Genomic DNA, 22,056 nt, shown 5'->3' on the forward strand with positions numbered 1-22,056 from the left:
GCCTTCTGACACGGAATGAGAGAATACCATAGACTGAGAAGTCTAAGAAGATTCTGGGGACCTCCAATTTGGATAACTAATATCTGGTTAACAATTCTAGAGAAGTTAACTATTAATTCTCTCAAAATACAGGCAAAGGAGGAGAAAGCAGCAGAGCCTGGGTGATTTACATATGTAACATCTGAGCCTGATTGCCTGGGAAAGCTATAACTAATCTTTTTTTTTTTCTTTTTTCCCTTGACTTGTATATTCTTGTTCAAGCCATCTACAGAAATTCCCCTGGCATAATGCATAAAAACTCATTACTCAGCATGGAGAAAACATACACTCTTCAAGCCTCATTTAATTTGTATCTACAAGGAATGATGAATACTCTAAGCATGGCCTCTAATTTTGAATGTAAGATAGTAGGGTAAAGCTTAACGCAGTGACCACCCGTGAGCATAGCTGATGGCTGTATTTAGTGCAATGATGTGGAGGCGGAGACTGATAGGGCAGGTTTCCACTGTGATTCCAGGGTGATGGAGGCCTTCACAAAACACAAAGACTATTTGGAATGACACATCATTGCATCAAGGCTTTGAGTATTCAACTCCTAAATCACACTCTAGTTTTATTATCATATATGGGAAGTTTCTTATTTATTTGTTTGTGTTGCATGAAAAATTGGAAATATTTTTAAGTTCACGAGGAGCAGAGAGTTTTATCTTTTAATTTAGAAACTCTTCAGTTTTCAATCGTTGCATTCATATTTAATGTGGGACATAATAGCCATGTAATAATATTCCTACTGTTATATTAAATTAAATTGGCCTAAATCTGTCTCTCTATGTAGTAGACTGTATCCTAATATCATTTGTAAATAAACTGAAATCTATTTCGATAGTATAATATTGTAACCAGTAACTACGATTTAGCCAATTACAGTAGCCGGCTTTCAACCAATCACAGACAGGAAACTGCTGAGTGTCTAAATAAGGCAAATCTTGAACTGTAAGGAATCAGGATGTTTCTGTGTGTCAACTCTTTTACTGTGTAAACACTGCTTGTCTCTACAGAGCTAGGAGGTGCTTTCTTCGCCTGCGCATGGTGTCCTTTAATTCATGAATCCTTTCTTTGTTTAAATAAACACTGCTAAACCTAATTTGCCAAAAATGATCAATTAACAATATGAATGGGATTTTTATCATCTGAGTCGCCAGCATGTTGATTGCTAAAATAATCTTTTCAAAACTGAAATATGATAAAAGTCACGTCTGTTTTATTTTTTTCCAACTATACTTTATCCAAAATGTAACTCCTTCCATGTCAAAGCTTAATCACAAATTATCTCCAATCCAGCTCAATAGAACTGAAGTAATATCAGAGGAAGATGAACAAATGTCCATGATAATTATGTATATATAATTTGAAAATTTTCAATAAATATTCTTAAATATTGTAGGTAACCTAATTAATATGTCAGAATTCATTTCTAAAGTGCATCTTGATTTAAATGTCACGCGTGTCTTTCTAAAATTGTTTTGCCTTACTTTGAATAACCTGACTATCCCCATCATCTCTGGCCTTCTGGAATTATCTTTCATTCTGATAGTCAAATAAAAACACTTGAAGTCCTACTCTAATGTACTGTAGGGAATAAATGTATCTCCCCAATATTTCTTAGGATTATTAAATGTCAGGGAAATTCAATGCTTCTGTCTTTTTTGTTCCACGTTTATTTTCCTCAATTAGGGTTTCTTTTGGAAGGTTTTCATTTGTCTTGTTTGAAATCACATTGGGAGAGTTTTGTTAACTTAAATTTACATCTCACTCTGTTTGCCAAGGCTTTAACAAATATGCCTCTATTTGATACCAACCTATAGGTATTGCTTCATAGTATCCAGAATCACAAATACTTGGAAAATATTAGTGTTTTGTAGTGTTCCAAACCATGTTCAAACAAATAACAAGTTACTTCACTGAGATAAGACAAATGTTCTTTGAGAAAAGAATATTCTGGGGTGTGTTTGAAAGCTCTGTTTACAAACAGTAGCAATGTATTTTGTTTGTATTTGGTGTTGAAGACAAACATCTTTTTAAAAACATTGGTTTAATACTTTTTCAGAGTCTAATTTTTATATATTATTTAATACTAAAGTTTGTATTCATTTTAACTTTTTCATAAGATTCTTATGAAACAATTTGTATTCACTAGTAATAAACAGGCATACTGCACAGAACATTCTGTAGAAGCATAAAAATAAGGACACAACAAGAGAAACTGAGTAACTTTTGTAAATACATATACATATATTTTACCCCAAAACAGTTCCTTCTGCACAGTAGAGTTAATTTTCTACCAAATGACTTAAATATTTTGTATGCTCATATGACAGTTATAACCTCCATACAATAAAAAAAGGAATACACAACCCAGAAATTTTTATTTCTTTTTATACTAGTTATACATAGTAGTCAGGTTCATTCTGACAAATTCATACATTAATGGAATTTGATTTCAGTTCATATTACCCCTTTCCCTCCCCACATTCCCTTTATCTCTCTCCTCTTTTCCTTTTTCTCATCTCTTGATTTATTTTTGATTTGTGAAATTCCCTGTGGTATATTTATATATGCACATAGCATGATTTTTCCCCTCCTTTCCTATTCCTCTTTTCAGCCTCTCTATCTCCATATTCTACTATAGTGATCTGCTGTGTGTCTTTATGATTGATGCCCAATCCTCCTCTCCTCTTTTCCTTTATTTTGCTCTAGCTTCCAAATAGGGGAAAACATTTGATGCTTGATTTTCTTGCTCAGGTTTATTTTACTTAGTATGTTATTTTCTATTTCCATCCACTTACCAGCAAATGCCATATTTCATTCTTCTTTATGACTGAGTAAAACTCCATTGTGTATATATATCACAATTCTTTAATCTATACATCTATTTATGGGCATCTGGGCTGATTCCATAATTTGTCTATTGTGAATTGTGCTACTATAACCATTAAGGTGACTGTATCACTATAGCCCTCAGATTTTAGTTCTTTTGAATAAGACTGAAAAGCATTCTTAGCTTTTTGAGGAATTTTCTTAGTGCTTTCCAGAGTGGTTATAGTAGTCTGCAGTTCCACCAGCAATGTATCAGTGTATATTCTTCACTGCATCCTAACCAGCACTTATTATTGTTTGTGTTCTTGATAATTGCCATTCTGACTGAAGGGTGATGAAATCTTATTATAGTGTTGATTTGCATTTTCATGATTGCTAGAGTTGTTGAACATATTCCATTTATATGTTGGCCATTTGTGTTTCTTCTTTTGAGAAATGTCTGTTTAGTTCTTTGCCTATTTATTGAATGGGTTACTATTCTTTTGGGGGGGTGTTAAATTGTTAGTGCTCTTTATATAGTCTGGATATTAACTCCCTGTCAGAGAAGCAGCTAGCAAAAATTTTCTCCCGTTCTCTCTGTTAACACTCTCGATTCCTTTTCTGAACAGAAGCTTTTTAATTTGATGGCAAGAATCAAATTATTGATTCTTGGTGATATTTCTTGCACTGTAGGGGTCTTTTTGAGGAAGTTGGTGCCAATATCAAGATGATGAAGTGTTGAGCTTATAATTTCTTCCAGCAGTTGCAAGGTTTCTGGTCTAATTTATGTATTTGATTCATTTGGACTGACTTTTCAGAACACAGTATTTTACAATAATTATAGTACACTGAACACTTCACCCATCCATTGGGTTCTCCCATGTTATTTTTGTTTCTCTGCTCATCATTTTATTTCCTTGGGTTTCTTTCTTCTCCACTTTTTCTAGTGGATAGACATAGAATCATCTTCTTCATTCTCCAAAATATTATTAATACAATCTTAAACACAGAAAAGATACTATTGAAATTTGAGGATAAAGTCATGTAAATGAATCTCAGAGAAGGAAAAATTCAATTCAAATGTCAGACCTCAAAATTCACTGGTAATTCCTCACAGGGAATCACTTGTTTAACATCACCTCCTGAGGTGGTGTGTATCATGGGATTATCTGTTCATCTTTGACAAAGTTTCTTTTTTTCCATTTTAACTTCCTTTCTTTAGAAATTTTCATTCTCTACTATGAGTGTACTTATACTCTGCAAAAGTACCTAAACTAACCATCATAAAGCATTTGGATAAATTTTTACCTTTGCCTTTATAAAGTATTCCTTTACATAGCAATTAATTTTTTCCTAGCTACATTTATATACTAAAAAAAAAACCTTTGAAACATTTTGTATGTTTCTGTTGGTAACTGGGGTCTTGATTCTGTCACTTGAAGTTATCTGTTATTGCAATAGTAAAATGTAAAGTACGATGCTTATAATAATGCAGACTTGCTCAAAGCAGTTTTTAAGGAATAAAAAGAAATGATACATGCTATGGTATTTTTAACCAATAATTACATAACTTTATTTTTCTATGTTATATTAGAAGTTAAGTTCTAACTCTTTTAATTAAGAATCATTATGTTGCTCTCATTCACTTTTGAACATTTTTTATGACTACTTCATATGAACATAAAATACTGACCTTCCTAATATATATTTATAAACTTCTTTATTTTGAGAAAAACATTGAATATAAAAAAACTGTACTTTTTTTGCTCTAACTTCATTTCTTAACAGAATTAAGTTAAATATTATAAGAAATTAATTTTTCCTGAAAATTTCAGATTTTTCTGGGGGTTGGGGAGTAGGGATTGAACTCAGGAACACTCAACCACTGAGCCACATCCCCAGTCCTATCATGTATTTTATTTATAGACAGGGTCTCACTGAGTTGCTTAGTGCCTCATTTTTTGTTGAGGCTGGTTTTGAGCTTGCAATCCTCCGATCTCAGCCCCACAAGCAGCTGGGATTACAAGCATGTGACACTGCATTCGGCACAAATATCAGATATTTTTGACAAATTGTCATTTGGTACCTGAGAGAGAGAGTTCTTAGGACACGTCAATAATTCATACCAACCTCTCTTGATTTTGAAAATTCTCTCATCTATTCTGAGATACTTGGCAGTTTCTACTGACTTTAGTTACATTGTCTGTTCTTTGCATAGTAAATCCTTAATTATCAAATATAGTGCACATTTATGGTAGCTTTTTTGGTCTTACAAAACTTTCAGTTGTTGATCCACATCAAATAGAAGCATGTCATTATCCTTTAAAAAAAGTGTGCATGCATTGCTTACAAGACATGTACTATATTTCATCTCATTGCTCTCTATATGTTGATTTTTCTACTCACAACATTTTTCCTTCAGTAATGAAACCCCACTGTATACCAAGTGTGATGGTAGAAAAGATATTACATATATTTTCTTCAAGCATTTAGATAAGTCAGATTTTATTATCAGTTCAATTTTCCCATTGAGAAAATTCAAGCACAAAGTAGTTGAATAATTTAACTAAATCACGCAGATAACAATGACTGAAACCATGTTTGAACTGAGGTTTGTGAAGGGATCTGTCTTAGCTCTTTTGCAGAATAGGTCACATATAATTTGAGCCAATAAAAACAACACTTTCATACAGTTTATTTTCATTTTAGTGGTGTACTTGAGGAAAAGAGCATAAGGCACACAAAAATATTTGTATTACTCAAATGATAGCAGGTGTTCCTACAATGTCCTAATTTCATCTAAAAATGTCACCTTAGATTAAGCAGCATTTAACAAAAAGGCAAAAAGTTTTCTATCCTTGACTATCCATAGACTCTGGAGAAATTTTGAATAAGTTTTTGTTCCCAGGTCACCTTTGACTTAGGAGTCTAAAATTTTCTGTCCCCTCCACCCAAGCCAATGAACTCTCTCAGTCTCCTTGGGAATACTTGTTTGTCACATCACTGATTTCAGTGTGGCAAATTCTTTAGTCACCAGCTCTGCTAGAATTAATAAGTCATACTCTTTAGTCTTTGCTGTAGAATCAATTGTGTGGCTATTTAAAAACACAGAAGCCAGGGCTCCAATCCAGACGTCCTGAATCATATTCTCCAGGGTGAAGTTCAGGAATCTTTATTTTTAACAGGGACCCTTTGTGGTTTGTTGTGGAGACAAGTTTAGAAATTCCCTCAGAAAGATTATGACTCAGGTTGACCTAAAATTTAAATCTCTAACTCAGGACAGAGCTCTTCTTAATCTATTCTACTTCTGAATGATAAATCCCAGTGAACATTATTAACTGCATCCCAAATAAAAGTGCTGTTCCTGAAAAGTATTTGACATTGATATATTTTATAATCATTTGTTAAGATGATCTTAGGGTTGGTATATGGTGGTATGAACAAGAGATATATAGCTCTGTCATCCACCTTGGATTCTTTCTCATCTAAATTAAAGATAATTTAGATTTTTGGTCAAAGAGCTAAACTTGAAAAACAAAAAACTAACAACCACAATGTTTCTCACCTGTACTTACTAAAGCAGAAATGACTTCACATATGAAAAGTTGATGCTAATGAACAATTTAAAATCTGTTTTAATTTTGAAAAGCTACCAAATTTTCCTCATCTCTTTTCTGGGGTTTGGCAAATGCTACTTAGAATAGAAAAAATGAAAAGCTTTAAAATCGCAATGTGGAATAAAAAAATCTTAATTTCAAAGTGAACACCTAAGAGTACCTGTGTATGTGTGCTATGTTATAAAAAAAAATAGGAAGGGAAAGAGGCTGTGTTCATTCTGAATTCAATATGTGAGCAATACTTTACACATGGGTAGAAGTTTAACTTTTTTTATTTACAATAACAATAGTCAATATTTAGAGAACAACTTTTGTGTTCTAGAAACTGTTCTAGTGCCCTGGTTACATGTCTCACTTTATTAACATTAATTGGCAAATATGAGGTATTTGTCTCTGTTAGACACTGGAAAGATAAAATAAATAATGGGTTAATATCCTCCCACCTCCCTTTGTAGGATAGCTTTTCTGTCCTGGAAATACAAATGATGTTCTTTTTTCCAGACCACCTTTGGCTTAGTACTCTAGAGCCTTTTAATTTTTTTCACAAGCCAATGGGCTCTCTCTCAGTCACCTTGGAAACACTTACTAACACAACCATAACTCTTGTCTGTGAAGGGTAATGGCAACACCCCTAAAGCCTACCCTAACTAATTTGGAAATAAATGAGATATAAAATGTTGGGAGAAGCAGAATTGTATTAACTCCCTCATTCATCACTTGTAGGGTATTCCACATAAGGATAAAATATCCTACACAAGGATAAAATAAATAGAGATGTGAACAATAAGAAGATACCTAGTATTTGTTGTGTGCATATCAAATCCACACAAAGTATTATCTTGGATAATTTAACTTATTCAACTTTTTCTTTCCTTCATTAAAATTATTTTATGGCTAAGAACCTGACTTCTAGATTCAAATGGCTTGTTTACAGCATTCAGATTTGCAGATCCCTTGTCATTATTTGTCACTCTCTAGCTGTTTTATACCTGTGAAAGTCTTAAAAGAGTCTTAGCAAAGAAATAAGAAAGGCAGAGGAAATTGTATGCAGGAAACATTCTTTGTGTGTGTGTGTGTGTGTGTGTGTGTGTGTGTGTGTGTGGTACCAGGGATTGAACTCTGGAGCACTTGACCAGTGAGCCATGTCCCCAGCCATTTTTTGTATTTTATTTAGAGACAGGGTCTCACTGAGTCGCTTACCACCTTGCTTTTGCTTAGTCTGGCATTGAACTTGTTATCCTCCTATTTCAGCATCCTGAGCTCCTGGGATCATAGGTGTTGACCACCACACCTAGAACACATTGTTTTTAAATGATAAAGATTCTGTATTTTGAAGTATATATGGTGAAAAATGAACATATTGTGTCCTAAATCATCACTTTAATATAAAATCTCTGAGCAAGCAATTATGCATTTCTAATTCCATATAAGATTTGCTTCTTGCCATGGTGGTTTTTATTTTTTGTAACATGTTTAATCTACTAAAATTCATTTATTTTAAAATGCTTTTGTTTGTTGTATGGTCCAGTAACCATTAGTAACATTTTAGTACTGGGCTTGTAACTTGCTATCACCTTTAAAGGTAAGATAAGTACTTTCATGTATATGTGTTTTCACAAATGTTGTGATATTTTCTGGTATTTACTACCAACTATAGGGGTACTTATGGAAAACTGTGAATCTGAAGGTCAGTGAGCTGTATCAATATTCTCATATTGCTTTCCATGTTGTACTTGAAATCGGTATAATTGTTTCATTATTTAGTAAATATATTCAGTAGAGTTGATCAAGTCAATGGATAATTAGACTGCCTGAATTTCTCACAAATAGAGATAGTGAAAATTATTCTGTTAAAACCCCTAACTTATTCTTAATCCCCATATTTATGTCCCATACCCTTAAATTATTATTGGATTTGACCTACCATGGTATAAATTACTTTGTTTTATGTGGAATGTTCTGTACATCTGTACTCCATGCAACAGCCTATGTGTTTGATTCTTTAATTATTTTTATTATTTAAATATAAGTGCTATTTTCTTTTAGCAATAATTGAACATCTATACTATTTCATCTTTTGCAAATGTATGCTATTGGTTACTAATGGATGTTTGGGAAGTGAGTGAGAAAAGGCATTTTTGTTTGTCCCAGATCATGAGGGGTACTAGATGTTACTGACATATGGTATAAGGGGTCTAGGGATGCTAAAAATTCTACAACTAATGAGAAAAGCTAGCATTGCAAAAACTTTCCTACTAAATTTTTTTTCTTATGTAAACATTCTTTTTGTAGCCATTTAATGTTATAGCTTGACCAATGATGCAATATTAACAGCTATTCTATTTTCAACTATCTTGTGGCCATTACAACATTACTAGTAATGCTTCAGAGATTCTATCCTACAAAGAGGAGTTCTTTACATGCTGAATTTCTTTCATCTTATTTTTTTTTTTGGTCAGGAAAAGGTGTGTTTTTCAGAGGTAAACAAACATAGTTCAAAATTTCATACAATTTTCTACTTTTTCCAGTTTATTTCTCTGGTGTGCATTAAATATCATAAAGGAGAAAGTCTGTATGTATGAAAGTAAAAGAGAGTAGTCCAAATTCCTTACATTCAGTGTAGTTGATCAATTCAATGGATCAAATAAATAAATATACACATACATATATATTTTACTGAAAATAACTTTGTCATTTATATATATATATATATATATATATATATATATATATATATATATATATATATATATACAGAGAGAGAGAGAGAGATGATCCCATTCCCATTTGCTGATATTTTCCCCAGGGCAGTACATTTTAGCATGGTTCCAAACTTCCAGAACTTCTTGCTACCCTCTAGTTGTGGTCTTATCAAATGTAGTTTAATGTATGGGATTAAAACAGGCAATCAACAGAGAATTGCCTCATGTAAGAGGAGTGAACTAGTTGAATCATCCAATAAGAAGAGAAAACCTCATTTATGACTGAAACACCAAAGGTAAGAAACTTAAAAACCAAACTTAAAAACCAAAACTCTAATACTTTTGTCCAAGAACTAAATATGGAATAGCTTTAAATGCTACTGAGGAACAAACACAATAGACAACTTGGTGCAAAAGAAATAATATAGGGTTATCAGATAATAAGTTTCAGCATCAAAGAAGGCAGTTCTCCCTAAAGGTAGCTATAAATGTAAAATGATTCCAATTTAGAGTATCCACAGATTATTTTTGTATCTGTACAAGATGATTGCAAATATGGCAAAATCAAAGAGAAAAGAGCAATAGAAAAATATTGAAAAACAATAATAAGGATATATAAATAATTGTAATACTCTAAATATTAAAAGGATTATAAATTCACAACAATTGAGACAATATAGTGCTAGAACATGAATATACAGATCAGCCAAATCAAGATAATGATGCAGAAGTCCCAGCCACAGATAAAACATGCAACAGAATTTGGTTCACAAAATAGATGACATTTTAAAACAATGGTATAAACATATTAACTAAATGACGTGGGATAAATTTTAGTCATATAAAAAAATAAGTTATCTCCATTTTTCTACTTTTATTCTAACCATTGTAAAATATTTAATTTCAGATAGTTGCAAAATTTGCAATTAAAAATAAATATACTATAAAAAGCAGGGGAGAATTTTATTTTTAAGATTATTTATGACATAGTGTAAAAGCCTTCACAAGAATGACAAAAAAGAAAAAATGTAATCCCAGCGATTTGGGAGGCTGAGACAGGAGCATTGCAAGTTTGAAACAAAACTCAGCAATCTAACAGGACCCTGTCTCAACATAAAAAAAATATGAAGGCCTGAAGATGTAACTCAGTAGTAAAGCATTCCTGGGTTCAATACCCAGTACTGAAAAACAAACAAACAAAAAAAGGATCATGAGTTATTAATCCATAAATACAACTAATTGAACTATATGACTTAAATTTGGTTTGCATTAAAATATACAAGTAAACAAAAAGTGGAAATGAAGAGTACATTTTCAACTTAGGTCACAGAGAATTAATTTCCATAGTAATCGTCAATGTTTCTTAAAATTAAAAATGCGTTTGTCACCAGTTCAGCCTATATTTCTATGTCTAGCAATCTAGTCTCTTAGAAATTCAATGAAAGGGTAACATTATTTTTAATAGTAAAGATAGGAAACCCTATGGACATTTAGAGAACTAGTTAAATAAATTAGTTAATTTATGCAATAGGTCTGCAGGAAACTGCTGCCATCAAACAGAAAAGCAATCTCTATAGAACAAAAGAGAACCATCCCCAGAACTTCCCCATATCAAAATGAGACAAGTGTTAAGTGAAAAGAACAAGAAGCAGACAGTCTCTATAGTCAGCAACATTTTGTGAAAAAAGATAAAAATGTATGTATGTAAATACATAAAATTCATAAATAATAATTAACATTTGATATGCTTGAACCAAGAAACTTGTGTAACTAGGCCACAGAAGAGAGAGGTACTTTTTGTGATGCACTTTTTTTAATGTAATTTGAGTTTTACCCAAAAGTAAATACTTATATGCCATTATATACATAAATATATCTCTCTATATACATATATGCATATAGATAAATGTATAAAATGTAATAGCAGCCTTCTATAAAAGGTGTCTGATATGTCTACATAAGAATAGAATATTTGAATTCCTTATTTCCATAGAAATTGTCAATGTTTCTTAAAATTAAAAATGCATTTGCCACCATTTCAGCCAATATTTCTGTATCAAGCAATCTAGCTATCATCTTAGAAATTCATTGACAGGGTAACATTATGTATAATGGTAAAGATAGGAAACCATCTAAATGTCCATTGGCATTTAGAGAACTAGTTAAATAAATTATGATAATCACTGAAATTAAGGTAATCACTGTTTTTTTTTTTCACTTTCTTATATTGTTTTAGTTAACTTTTTTTGCTGCTGTGACCAAAAGACCTGGCAATAACAATTTTAGAGGAGAAATTTTACTTGAGGCTTATGGTGTCAGATGTTTCAGTCCATAGATAGTGGATGTCATTTTTTGGCACCTGTGGTGAGGCAGAACATCATAGTGGCAGGGGATGGAGGAACGTAGTTTAGAACATGGCAACCAGGAACCACAGTGTGATCTCTGCTCCCACAGACAAAATACAAAAACCCTGAAGGGACCTACCTCTTACAGCTCTATTCTACCTTCCTACAGTTACCACCCAGCTAATTAATTAAAATGAATTAATGTATTGATTAGATTAAGGCTCTCATAACCCAAATATTTCACCTCCAAACTTTCTTACAGTATCTCATATAGGAGCTTTCGGGAGACACTTTATATCTAAACCATAACAGACATGAACCTACCAATTACAAACTTAAAAATCATGATTCTCTATCCCAACCATTTATGAATACAAAAATTAAATTTATATTAAGAAAATGAGTTGCTCATTTTGTTTTCACTATTGAGTCTATATTGGCCTAAAAATAGTGTTAACTTATTCCTGTGTGTTTTGCTGGACATTATGTACAATCTTTAATAATTTTATGGTCATTCACAGAATGAGGCAGTGAATTTCTTTATGGCTTAAGTGACTTAGTTATTTAAACCAGTCATAATTGGAGGCTTATTTTGAGAAGTAAGAAAGAGGACAAAATAAATTCTAGTAGATTTGCCCTTTATTTATTATATATTTTCACATTAAAGTGATTTTATTCTAGAAAGCAAAAAATAAAATAAAATTAAATTAAAAAGGATGATTAAAATCAACATAAGAGCTACTACAGACAGCTGGGCTCAGTGGGTGCACACTTGTAATCCCAGAGGCTCTAGAAGCTGAAACAGGAGGATCATGAGTTCAAAGTCCAGCCTCAGCAAAAGCAAAGTGCTAAACAACTCAGTGAGACCCTATTTCTAAATAAAATACAAAATAGGGCTGAGGAGTGGCTCAGTGGTTGAGTATCCCTGTGTTTAATTCCTAGTACTATGACATTCTTTCATGACAGATCAGGACAATTATGTATGAAACCTATTAAGTTTTGTTATTTCTTGTTTGCTATATATTTATACCATCATGAAATAATAATTGATCTTAAAATAAATTGTATGAGAGAGCTTAGCAATTATATAGTTAAAACTTTGCATCAAATTTATTTTTTATGTAGCAAATTAGCACACCCCCAAAGAAATATCATGTGACAAGGTACAATTATTTCTTTTATCATTCTGGATCAGTAACAACTTGAAGAAATGATATATATTTTTATTTGTCCTATAATGTTTATTAATCATGTCAGGCAATATGAAAAGAAATAACCTAATATTTTTTTAAATCACATCAAAATTATAAGGTATTATTTTGTCACTAGAAAAACACATTTTAAATAGGTAGCAGTAAATCTATTTTGAAAAATTATAAAATGTAGCCTCAGAAATATATTTTGTTATATACAAAAGATGTTTAAATAAATATAAAAATAAAAATTTAACAGATTAGCTTCTACACACTAATGAAGGATGATTTATTCTTTATAATAAGAGAAATAAAATATATATACATATATATTTTATTTAGGATACTTCAAAGTTTTTTTGTGTTTCTATCACTTCAAGCCCAACTCTACATATTTTTCTTAAAAGTACAAAATGTTGAGAAAAATTCTATAAACTTGCAATTTAAATTATTTAGAAGATAATATTTCAGTTGTTTTAAATCAGTAGTTCTGTGAATTAAAATAAATTAAAATTGAATGCTTACTTTGTTTTGAACATTGCACAGTCTATACATGTATTAAAACCTCACATTACAGTACAATGTACAATTTTTATTGTCAATTAAAAATTATGCCACATTGCAAAAATATATAACCACAAGATTTTGTGCCTTTTTCTCAAAATTTATAGATAGAATTCCTGTTGATATTTTATGCCTGTAGAAATGCATATTTATGTATAAAATGCACAAGTCATTTACCATGTAAAAAAATACAGATATGAAATGTCACATCTATCAAAAATTTAGCGATTCAATTATAAATTTGAGTAAGGGTTTGGTGGGAGAGACCAAAGTTAGCAAGACAAATGATAAGGTAGCTTGATAAGGATTCTGTGGGGAAAGAGAAATTAGATATAAACACATAAATAAGTATAACCTAGGGTAGAATATAAATGCTGAACTAAATGAGAAGTTCATCTAAAATATTCATGGGTTCAGAGATAAGAGACTATAACTGGTGGAATGCAAAAAAAATGTTTCAGAGAAAAGAGCATATTGAAGCACTGAGAAAATGGGAACATTTAAGTAGAAGATTAATGAAGAAAAAAAGTAAATAAAAACAGTTATCCCCAATGGAAGGATAAGCAAGGTACCATCTGTGAAAATCCAGGTCTAGTTATAAAAATGTATAGTAAGAAGTTGGGTTTGGTTTGCTTCTTCTAGCTGTATATAGCCATTTCATAGTTAACCTGTCATTTTACTGAGGGATTTATAAATATTTTAAAGACTCTATTGATAATAAAAGCCTTAAAATTTTATCAAATCCTGTATTCATAACTCTAATTCTTATTTGGTTCAATAATGAATACCTCAATAGAAACATGAGGGCACTGTATTTTAACATTTCTTTTTGTAATTAGAAATTCACCATGGTAACTAATTAATGGTTTAACATATAGTGATCAAAAGCACTAACATATTTACATAACTAAAGATCAAATCAAAATTCTAAAGTGAATTGAAAAATCAATATTTCTGCCTTTTACTAAGAGTTTTAAAGATTGTTTACTGTAAAATATAGAACAATTGACCTTTAGAATGCATCACTGTACTTACCAATATAAAAGCAGAAGTTAATTCTGTTTTTGAAATGAAATTATTTTTCCTGTTTTATTTCTTTTCAGAACCTCTTCTGAATTCAAGTAACTAGTGAGATTACATAAGGAGATAGGCAGTATTCCTTTATTTTCTCACTAAACACAAGAGTAATCCAAAGGGATTACTTTCACTGTAAGAAAACAATTTTACAATGGGCTTATCACTTATAGTGATCTGAATTTAATCCCTAGCAGTGAACAATGAATATGTCAATAGCTTAACCTTTTGTTTAATGATTTAATAGCTATTAGACAGGTAAAGTTTCCTTTCAAAGGTGATTTATTTGATTATTTCTTTTTTTAAAAAGCCCATGTTAGCATTATTACTTAGTGTTTATCACAATTTCCATGGAACCTAAATTCCTATCTTGTCAACCAACTTCAAATACAAGAAATGATAACAGATGTTCCTGAAAATTGTAACACTATGGAAATTCTAAATAATTTCTCAAAGTTGGGTGGAAAACTGAGGGAGGAAGGAATGAAAGAACAAGAAAAGAAAATTTCAGCAATAGAATTGTTAAAAATCAAATTCTTTCAAATTTAAAAGTGGGAACAAAAGGAAAGAATACTGAGTTAAAACCTGCACTATCCTATGAATAAAAGGGAAGAAATGGGAAACAATGGGAATCTTAACCAAGTATCCACAAATTAGAACTACGTGAAATAACATTTCTACTTACATACCCTGACATGTAGGGCAAGTGTCAGCTAATAAAATAAAATAAACTGCAGAAGGACTCAGTTAATAGTACAAAAAATGATAAAACTGTTTTGCATATGATTACCTCCCATGTTCACTGTCAGGGAGGAAGGGAGCAATCTAATCAGGAAAGGAGGAAAGAAAGGCAGGTAGCAGGCAGAGGAGAAGTGAGGAAGGAAAGAAGGACAGGAGGGAGAAAATATATCTCTAATTAAAATCAGGCAACCAAATGTAGCCTGGCACTATAATGACTGTCGGTCAAGATAGAACCTAAAAAATCCATTCAATTCACAGATTTTTACTAGAATGCTTGGGATGGTGCTAGTGCTTTTTTAAATACCTAGCTTCTTTTAAGCACCTTAGATAAAGTACTACAAAAGACAGTTTCGGTGATAGTATACCAAAATAAGTCTTTTTATCATGTGAGTTTCCCTCTTTATGTTCAGAGACAAATGCTAATAATTTGGGTATACAGAACACTATTTTATCCATTTGAGGAACACTGAATTTTATCACTTCAACTTTATTGCTTCAACTTAGGTAAACAGAGAATAAAGAAACAATACTTTGACTCTTTGATTTCTTCTCTGACACGTACATCACTCAAAGAATGAACACGTACAAAACATTGGTTTTATTATTTATAAGACCTAGATTACCAGACAGCAAAAGCCAATGTATAACTCGTAATATAAGTTTCTTTAGAAAAGTCGTTGTTTGTATGCAGTGTTTGGACTGGCCTCATCTAGAGCCACTCTGATCCTCTGCCATGACTTACACATGTCCCAAGAGCCACCTGTTGCATAGGGTTAAATAGATAGAAGGGTAGAGGAAATGGCAGACATGATATGATGTAAAATCTAAATATTAAAAGAACTAAAATTGGAATGAATGCAGTTACAACATAATAGCTATTATATAATTCACAGTTTTAAACATTCTAACTATAAATTGTTGAAAAAGATATTACAACACATTTTAATTCTAATTCTCCATGCGTACAGTTTCAATGTTTTGTGTAATGTTGAGAATTGTTTTAACATTTATGTAATTCATTTTCTATAGAAGCTATAGGAGGTTATCAAATAATTCCCATTAAATAAGCTAGATCTGCTGCATTCCTAATAAATAGTTCACTGCTTGAACCTATGATAATTAAAGGTACATTGGAAATCTTTTACCAAAAACAAAACAAAACAAATCTCACTAGTTTGTATTAATGACTGAATACCTTAACATGATTTATTCATTTTTAGTAATTTATACTTAAAATAGTTTCTTCCTAAATTCCACAAACATGAACAGTATTAAAGCAGGTCAGAAAGAACCATTTGAATTATGTAGACAGCAGCAACACATCTCCTACAGTTGTTTCTGAGTCCTGACTGTGGTTGGAGCTGATGCCAGTGTCCAAGTCTGTGTCATTTGTATACGCTTTAAATGCCCTTTGAGTAAAGGGAGGAGCCTCCCCACTGCTGCTGGCAACCTTGGATTCCTTCCCTCTGTTTTCCTTTAACTGGCAGCCATCTTTGTTGCTAATGTGAAGCAAATTGAGTTCCTTGGCTAGGAGTTCATATTCTTTTGCTTTCATCTGAAGCAGTGAGTCACTGTATTTAATCTCTTTCTGAATGCCACTCAAATGAGAGTGGATTTTCAAACCAGCTTTCATGCTTTTCTCCAAATCACCCTTAACATTTTCTAAATTATGGCTTTCCAGTTCACTAGCAGCTGCCCCTTCTGCGTCTTCACCTATTTCGATGCAAACATTTTTTACCTCCTTTTCTATTTCTGCAGAGAGCTTATCAATGAGCACTCTGTAATATTTCAGTCGTTCTTCCAGCTGTACAATTCCATCCCTTTCACTCAGGTCTTCCAGAATCTGGTTTTCCTCACACGGCGAGTCCAGCTGTTGCTCGACTTCACTGAAACTGGGCATGAGATATGCATCCTGGACATAATTTTCCCCATCATTTTCTACCTGATCAAGGTGGAACTTAGCTTCACACTTTTCAATTTCCAGATCCAGCTCTTTCATTCTCTGTACTTGCTGGTGAATAGTATGATCCTGGGAGATAATCAGATGAACTAATGTCTCCATATTTTCTCGGTCATGAGAAACTATGTCCTGCTTAATTTTTAGCCAGTTTCTGAAAAGTTTTTCTGACTATTCTTTTTTATTTGTCTGGTGGCAATGTCTTCATGTAATATGCTGGGCTGAGCCCCCACAGTTTCTCTGTGTTTTGCACTAATTTTGTTTCAGCTGTCCTCCACAAAGGAACGGGAAGAAAAGCATCAGCTTTAACCAAAACAAATTGCATATTAGTCTGCTCATCTCCCCATGCTTTCCAGAGCTTCAGGATTCTGGTTAGTGGAGGAAGAGCCTTTTCTGAGCCTCTCCACTTCTCTATGATGCAGTAGTCACTGGGCTTCCCCAGCAGAAATTGTTTATCGCCAAATGCTGTCTCATGTTCCTCCAGCAGAGCCTGGATGACATCAGCAGAGGTGGTGCGTTTAGTTAATCCACAGACAATCTTCTCTTCTTGGCACACCCAAACCACAATTTCCTTCTCTTCTGAATCCATGTCTTTAGTTGAAGATCTGAAAGGAAAACAAAGTACCTTATATTTCTGTCATCACGTGTGTAAACTCACAAAGACAATCTAACATTAATACCCTTTCTAGATTTTGCACTTAATGAGAGATGCACTTTGAGGTCATGACTACATAAAAATCAGAAGACTTAATCCCAGAAAAGAAGAACAACAAGAAGAAGGGGGTGTGGGTTGGCAGTGGGGCAGGAAGGAAAAGGGGGAAGGGAGGAGGAGGAAGAACATCACCAACAAACTGTGGAAAGTATCTTCATTTTTTTTAATGTCCTAATGGGTCATGGAAAGAGCAAATTATCAGGAAAGACAACTGAAGCTATGTTTATTTGTCTTTAGAAGTTAACCACAGTATATCCACAGTCAGATTTGTTAGAGTTAAGGCAGTAATTGGAGAGGAGATGAATAAGAGGAAATAAAATGAGCCCACTTTTGCTGAAGACTAAAAACTGAAGAAGGATCACAAAAACAGGAAAGAAGGAGATGATACTAGATGATATTGGATCATAAAATCAATAACAGTCCAATATTGAAACCAATCATTCTTTCATTCAGGAAGTGTTTATTATATGCCATTACCTGCCAGACATGTCTGCAGATACTAAATATATAGTAATACACAGAGGACAAGAGCACAGACATGGATATGTAACTAATATAGTATCAGATAGTGGTAAATGCTATGAAGAAAATTGACCAGGATGAAGGGATAGAAAATGTCTTGGAAGAACAAGAGCTCTACTTAGAGAGCTTAGGAGAAACTCCTCTATGGAGGTGACATTTAATTAGGAACATAATGGAATTAATCAGAAACCTAAGGGAAGAATTCCAGGAAGAGACCACAGAAATAAGTGCATCCAGTTTTAATGGGAAGCCCGAAAAGTAGGACCATGACCTTGTGTATACTTTTCATGTATCTGGTTTTTGCTTGTTGAATGAACTATTTAAAAAAAGAAAAATAGAGGGAGGAAGGCTAAGTTGGAAGCTTATTGAAGCAGTCTAGGAGAAAGATAATGGTATCTTGGAGCAGAATTTTAGCAATACACATAGTAGGAAGGGGTCAGAGTTGGAACCTACATATACATATTGTTTTGATAGTACTTTCTCTTATAAACACTGGGAGAGGATGCATTAGTCTATTTTCTATTATCACAACAGAATACCTGAGGCAACCTACTTTATCAAAACAAACAAACAAAAAAACAGAAGAGGTTATTTTGGAGGTGTTTTGGAGGTGCAAGGTCTAGACTCTGTATCTGATTATGGTCTTGTTGACAGACTCGGGAGATGGCACAGAACCTCACATGGCAAGAGATGGCAAGCTTGCACATGTATGTGTATTCTCTCTCTCTCTCTTTTCTTATAAAGCCACTAAAATAAAATCATGGTAACTTGACCACAATGACTTTATTTAATCCTAATTACTTTCCAATGACTCATCTCTGGCATCATGAATGGAATCAGCTTCCACTTTCTTAATACAATTAGCACATGGCATTGAGATTAACCTACTGCCTGAAGTTTTGGGGGACAAACCATATTCAAGTGACAATGCTGAGGAGAAAAATAGTTTTCTACAGGGAAAAACAGTTTCCTTTAGTAAGAGAAGCAAGGAAGTGCCATGATTTCTAAGCCATTCTTATTGGAGAATTTTCAAGATCGTATTTCCCATCTGATTATGTCTTTTGTAATGGGTTTTGCTAAGAAACAAAAGAGATGAAATAAATTATACTCCAATATGATTTATGCTGACATAAGATGTTTTGAGTAGAAACTGTCTTCTTGTAAAAGTTAAGTCAAACTCATTTATTGCTTTATTTACATAATACCCTTAAAGCATATGACTCCATGAAGCACACACTGAAGATGATTTTCTTAGTTTCTAGAATTTTTTTACCACTGAGAATTTATATTTTAGTAGCAATAGTGACTGATCCTATGTTATCACATTTATTTTAAATGAGCTAATTATTATACCTACTCCTGAGGTGAAAAAAAAAAGTGACTACTAAAGGAGAAAGAATAAATCAACAACACCAAGAAATATAAAAGATGAGTTCTAGCTCCTAATGAAGAGCATCCAGGAAAACGTAACCACTTTATCAGTGGTTACTCACAATCCACACTGAGTTGTTAATGTTCTCTTACACAATGTTTTGCATTCAATGACTCAGAATGTGATGATAATCTATTTTGAAGTAAGTGTGATATTGGGACAATGTTTGTAATTCTTCATTTAATAATTCTTAACAGTAAAAAAAATGAGGTTAAATTATTTTTTATGTTCTGAAAATAGTACAATAGTGAAGCCAGATTTAAAGTTAGGTAGTCAGTGTAGTTAGGTAAATAAGATCTAAAATGGAGGCCATGCTGACAATGATTCTGAGAAAAGCAGGACAACTCACGGAATGTTAATGAAGTCCCAGAAAGGCCCTAGGCCAAAGTCCACCCCAAAGGAATGTTAATGGAACCCAGGAAACAGCCCCCAACAGATTTGGAGATAGCCCATCCCAAGAAGTGATAATGAAGTCCTTCCTGCCCAGATTACTTGTTTGGCCCACCTGTGTCCCACCCCATGGGCCTTCCAACCTACATTCCATCACCAAAACTATAAAAAGGGGAGACAACCGCACTTCCACGGATTCCACCTCTTGGGTCCCCTTCTTCCTCCTGGAGAAGTCTTTTCTGCTGTCCTTTAATAAACTTCTAATTTCTACTCTGACCTTGCCTCGGCGTGCTTCTTTGGTGTTATTCTTCAACACTGGGGAAGCAAGGACTCATCACCGGTCAACAGCGGTAATAATAATACAAAAACATTACATTAAAATGTTCTAAACAAAAATAAACATGTTTTCAAAGGAACTGATACCAACTACTCTCTGTATTATGGCTACATTGCATAAATTAGCTCTAAGTAAATCCTCACTTTGATATATTAGAATCATTGTATGCAATATTCAAAATTACTATAAATTGTTCTTTACCATTTAATTAGGCATAAACTTATTTGGATGATTTGAAAAGCAGTACTCAAACTCTGTATTTACTGTATGTTAAATTCAAACTAATTTCATATGAACTTTTAAAAAATAGTAAAATTAAATTAAAAATCAAAATTAAATATCAACCTTAGATAATAATGCTATTAGCTGTTTAAACAAAAGACATCTTTATGCTATTTTTTAGTGCTTAGGGATAAACTCTTAAAAAAATTCCTATTAAAATATACATCATTGAAATTTTCACTATCAAATAGAAAGCATTTAAAATATTCTAGGCATTGTTCTCAGTTCTTGTATATATTATTTAGTCACCACCATTCTGTATTGTAGGCAATAACATTAGTCTCATGTTACCTATTAGGAAACACTGGGGATGTTAGCAACTTGCCTAAGGTCACACAGTAGTACTGGTGAGGATTCAAATTCAATCAAGAAAATAGGTTCCAGGGTCTACAGTACTAACCAATATACTGTAAAAGCAAATTTATAAATGTGATGATCTATTTAGGCACATGGATTTAATTGGAAAAAAAACCCCTACTTTTTAAAAGAACTTTATCACAAAATTATGACAGCAATGAAAGTAGAGTATTCCCTTAGAGTATTCAGCTGGTCAGGGAAGGACCTCTCCCAGTGGCCAGTCATGGAAGAAAGTATTCCTGAATATGTTGCCTTCTGTGCCTTTGAAAAACCATAATATTGTTCCTGAGCTGATTCAGTAATAAACTTTTTCTGAGTGGTTTTGACATTTTCTCTAGTTGAGGAATTTCTCATATATTCAAAAGTCCTTCCTGTTGTCTTCTCAAGTAGCCCCCATGTCTTGTTCTTTTCTATGGGGGGAGAGGGCCATTAGTTGTGGATCTATAACTACGGATGACACATGACTTAAATTCTTAACCCCCTACACTAGAAATCTGAACGTTCGGCAGCAGTGACCTTTTGAATAGAATAACAATATTTGTATATGTGGCAATTTCCTGATACTTATTCCAATTAGGATGCTTCCTGCTCTGTAAGGACCACATTTCTTGTATATATTGCCTCCCCTAGAGGCCTGCTAGTTTTCAACTCCTGTAGATAAGTAGCACTATGATCATGATGCACAGCCAAGAAACATGTGATTAATTCCATGTTACATATGAGACAATTGATGCCTTTATTAAAAACCTCACAATCTTATTGGCTCCAGTCCTTTCTTTTTAAGTTTTTAGAAGTCTGTACAGAGTCCTCACATATTTCAGGTCAGTTATTACTAAATATTTTCTAGAATTTTTACAATGATCATTTAAACCAATTCAAGTAATTTTCCAAACTTCTGTTATTTGAGGGAACACATTTAAAAGTAATGACCATTCATTACAGAATTTAGGCAGTAAATCTCCCACAACTAGCATA

At 32.8% G+C, this 22,056-nt stretch overlaps 1 pseudogene; it reads right to left on the reverse strand.

Moving 5' to 3' along the window:
• Positions 1–16,392: 16,392 nt before the first annotated feature.
• On the reverse strand, positions 16,393–18,249 carry LOC143389049 (ras association domain-containing protein 9-like; annotated as a pseudogene).
• Positions 18,250–22,056: the final 3,807 nt, after the last annotated feature.

Source organism: Callospermophilus lateralis, unplaced genomic scaffold, assembly GCF_048772815.1.
Source record: "Callospermophilus lateralis isolate mCalLat2 unplaced genomic scaffold, mCalLat2.hap1 Scaffold_43, whole genome shotgun sequence".
Classification (NCBI taxonomy): Eukaryota; Metazoa; Chordata; class Mammalia; order Rodentia; family Sciuridae; genus Callospermophilus; species Callospermophilus lateralis.